We start from the raw sequence: 4436 nt of genomic DNA, 5'->3' as shown, positions 1-4436 counted from the left end.
AGTTTTCTTCTATAATTTTATTGAAGATATTTACTGTCCCTTTAAGTTGGGAATATTCACTCTCTTCTATACCTATTATCCTTAGGTTTAGTCTTCTCATTGTGTCCTGGATTTCCTCGATGTTTGGGGTTATGAGCTTTTTGCTTTTTGTGTTTTCTTTGACTGTTGTGTCAATGTTTTCTATGGTGTCTTTTGTCCCTGAGATTCCCTATTCCATCTGTCATATTCTGTTGGTGATACTTGGATCTATAACTCCTGATCTCTTTTCTAGGTTTTCTAACTCCAGAGTTGTCTTTCTTTGTGATTTCTTTATTGTTTCTATTTCCATTTTTAGAACCTGTATGGTTTTGTTCATTTCCTTCACCTGTTTGATTGTGTTTTCCTATAAATCTTTAAGAGATTTTGTGTTTCTTGTTTAAGATTTTCTACCTGTTTACCTGTGTTCTCCTTTATTTTTTTGAGGGAGTTATTTATGTCCTTCTTAAAGTCCTCTATCATCATCATGAGAAATGATTTTAGATCTGAATCTTGCTTTTCTGGTGTGATGGAGTGTCCAGGACTTACTATGGTGGGAGAATTGGGTTCTGATGATGCCAAGTAACCTTGGTTTGTGTTGCTTATGTTCTTATGTTTGACCTTCCCCCGTCTGGTTATTTCTAGTGCTATCTGCCCTGGCTATATCTGACCAGAGCCTATCTTTCCTGTGATCCTGGTTGTTTCAGAACTCTTCAGAGTCAAGCTGTCTCTGTGATCCTGTGATTCTGGGATCCTGGGATCCTGTGGTTCTGGGCCCCTTAGAGTGCCTGGGAATAGAGCTTCCTCTAGGTATTATGGACTCACTGTGGAGTTTGCACCCAAGGTCTGCTCAAGACACCTGCCCAGACAGACTGGAAGGAACCTGTGCCACTGGACTGGCAGAGTTCCTGCATACTTGGGTCCTGCTTCTCCCAGTTGCTCCAGGTGGTGGGACAAATGTTGTGCCCTCCTCACCTCTGATCCTATCTATTTTGCATTTCCTTAATTAAGGTTTTCTCCTCAGATGACTCTAGCTTGTGTCAAGTTGACATAAAACTAGCCAGCAAAGCAAAGTAACATGTATGGTGATTGCAGATATTTTAAACGCTTAAACATGTGGAAGATAGCATGAAAAAGTGAAGTAGTTAAGGAAAACAAGATGGCATTCTTCTGGGCAAAGGTGGGCCAGCTGTAACAGAAGCAGTATAAACCAGCACATTAGTCCAGGCAGATGGATCAGCAACTCTTCCATGTGGCTACAAAGGGCCTCAGTCTCTGTATGTATAAGACAATATGTATAAGCTGGCGGCTTGCAATCATAATTTTCAGCTCAAAGAATGGGCACAGTGCAGAGGAAGCTACCCAGCTTTAAATGTAATTTATTTTGACTCATGCATTTTTGATGTCTGTTGCCATGTCATTATACCTGACTGCAAAGAAGGCTGGGAAATGCAGCCTAGTTGGTTGCCTTGTATATAAAAAAAGTAGGGTATGGATTTGGCTGGTAGTCTCTGATGCTGTATCTATCAGTCACTGAGAGTTGTGTTCAGTAATGTGAAAGTACTGTCTCATTGATTCTATACAGCTCCATAACATAAAGACCTCTCATTTAGACATAGTTGTTTCTCATCAAATTCACTGTCATTTAACATTATGGCATTGCTTATTTTAAATTTTTTTAATGATGCACCACAGATTCAACTTGGAGACTCCCCAAAGGTTTCACTAACCCCAACATTCCTTTGGGCTCCAAAGTATTATTCCAACCCCTACTTTCTACAAACAAAGAGGATTATATAGACTATTATATAGACTTGTGCCTAGAATTGAGGAACAAGAGGGGGTGAGAGTCCCAAAGTACTCAGGAAAAAAATAGTTGAGAGGCATCAGTTCACATACAATGCCACATTCCACACATTTTTATGACTCGTTTCTATTAACATTCACTTCCTAAAGTGGATATCTGATTTCGCATTAAAACATTTTAATTCGACTCTCTGCTCTTCCCCATTCCAGAGACAGCCACATCTTCTTGTGTCAGCTGCATCCTCGAGACATGATGGCAAAGATCAAAGTGAACAAATTTGACCTTATTAAGTAAGCACCTTAGGTTACCAGGGCTTCCTCCAACTCTGGCAAAGTTGACATTGTTGACATTAAAGACACCTTCACTGACTCCAAATATGTGGTCAACATGTTCCAGTATGACTATGTTGTGGATGGCCCTGATGCTGTTGTATTTTGATGTTAATTCTGCTTTCCCAGGAGGTGTCTGGACGGAGGAATGAGTCACATACTCAGGTGACTTCTTGTGAACCATCCCCTAATGAATAAAGGAATCAATCACTGGGTGAGTAGGCAGGACTTCCGGGTTGAACAGAGAAAGTGAGGAAGCAGGAGAGAGTTAGGGGCTTTGGATCGGGGATAGTGGGAGGACAAGATGTAGCTGCTAGTGTCTTCCGGTTTCATGGTGGATCCGCCAGGATTCATCACCAGAGGAATTAGATTTAATATGGCTTACAAGATTAGGATTTTAGTTGTTGCACCCAGAGATTGAGTTACCATTATTTCTGAACTAAATTTGTGTAGTGTTTTTCTTCTCACAGCAACTCGACTGGGTTTCAGAGAGAAAGGCAAAGCGTGAGTTTGCCTGATGTGCACCATAAAGACCATGGGGGTTTTGAAGCATGGGGCTGGTGTGGTAACAACCTGCCAGTGGCAACTTAGCAAGTTGGGTGGAGACATTTTGGGAACCGCCAGGCCAGAGAGTCTGCCGCTGGTGCAATGTGACCTGCCAGTGCCTAGTGTAGCACAAGATATTGTTAGTCATTTTAATATTTCCAGCAACATAACTGTACCTATGGCAAATTCAACAATACAGTCAAAGCTGAAAACAAGAAACTTGTCATCACCATTTTCCAGGAGCAAGATCCCAATAACATCAAGTGGGGTGATACTGGTGCTGAGCAAGCTGTGGAGGGAGTCTCCTGGTGTCTGTGGCAAAGGCTGGGGCCCACTGGAAGGGTAGGGCTAAAAGTTATCATCTCTATCCCTTCTGCCAATGCCCCTATGATTGTGATGGGTGTGAACCACAAGAATTATGACAACTCAATCAACATTGTCTGCAATGCTTCCTGTGCCAACCGCTTAGCTCCTAGTCAAGTCATCCATGACAACTTTGGCACTGTGGAAGGACTCATGACCACAGTCTATGCCATCACTGCCACTCAGAAGACTGTGGATGACCCCTCTGGAAAGCTGTGACGTGATGGCCATGGGGCTGCCCAAAACATCATCCCTGCTTCCACTGGTGCTGCCAAGGCTGTAGGCAAGGTCATCCCAGAGCTGAATAGGAAGTTCACTGGCATGGTCTTCCGTGTTTCTACCCCCAATGTAATCTGTTATGGAACTCACATGCCACCTGGACAAAGCTGCTAAGTAGGGTGACAACAAGAAGGTGGTGAAGCAGCATCTGAGGGCCCACTAAAGAGTATCCTGGGCTACATTGTGGACCAGGTTGTCTCCTGCAACTTTAACAGTGATGACCACTCTTCCATCTTTGATGCTGGGGCTGGCCTTGCTGTCAATGACAACTTTGTGAAGCTCATTTTCTGATATGGCAATGAATACAGCTACCACAACAGGGTGGTGGACCACATGGCCTACATGGCCTCCAAGGAGTAAGACATCCTGGACTACCCATCCCAGCCAGAACATGAGAGAGAGAGAGAGCTCTGGGTTGTTGAAGAGTCCCTGTCCAGACACTGAGCATCTCCTTCATAGTTTCCATCCCAGATCCCCAAAGGAAGGGAGCCTTAGGGAGTGCTACTCTCTTGAATACTACCAATGAAGTTCACTGCACCTCACCCTCCACAAATTTTAATGCTATAGAAACTTAATTGGGATCTCGGATTAGTTTCTTTGTTAAATGTATGAATTTGGATTTTACTAATAGCAGCCATATTGTAGAATCAAACTATTTTTATCATGTGTCACATATCAGGTACTCCCATTCACTAGTTAACTAATCCATAAGTTTTAGTATTATCATTGGAAATATGCTTTCCTAATGTACCACATTCTTACTATGTTTATTCCTTAATGTGTGTGTGTGTGTGTGTATGTGTGTGTGTGTGCTTGCAGACACACACATCCATGCAGCATATGTGGAGAGCAGAGAACATTTTGCAGATGTCAGAGCTCCCATTTCACCACATTGGTTCTGGGAATCAAACTCAGGGTGTCAGGCTTGGTGGCAAACCCCTTTATCCTCTGAGCCATCTTGCCAGTCTCCCCATGTTCTGCTATCATCTTCTATGTGTGAGTCTACTGAGAAAGTTTTCTAAATACTTCTGACTTTTGTGTGTGTGTGTGTGTGTGTGTGTGTGTGTGTATGTGTGTGTGTGTGTGTGTGTGTGTAT

General features: G+C 42.9%; 1 pseudogene; it reads left to right on the top strand.

Annotated features, from left to right (window-relative positions):
• The first annotated feature begins 2071 nt into the window (after positions 1-2071).
• On the top strand, positions 2072-3699 carry LOC116067843 (annotated as a pseudogene).
• Positions 3700-4436: the final 737 nt, after the last annotated feature.

Source organism: Mastomys coucha, unplaced genomic scaffold, assembly GCF_008632895.1.
Source record: "Mastomys coucha isolate ucsf_1 unplaced genomic scaffold, UCSF_Mcou_1 pScaffold22, whole genome shotgun sequence".
NCBI classification, from domain to species: Eukaryota; Metazoa; Chordata; class Mammalia; order Rodentia; family Muridae; genus Mastomys; species Mastomys coucha.
Note: the sequence above shows the minus strand (reverse complement) of the source record. Positions and strands in the feature narration are given on the sequence as shown.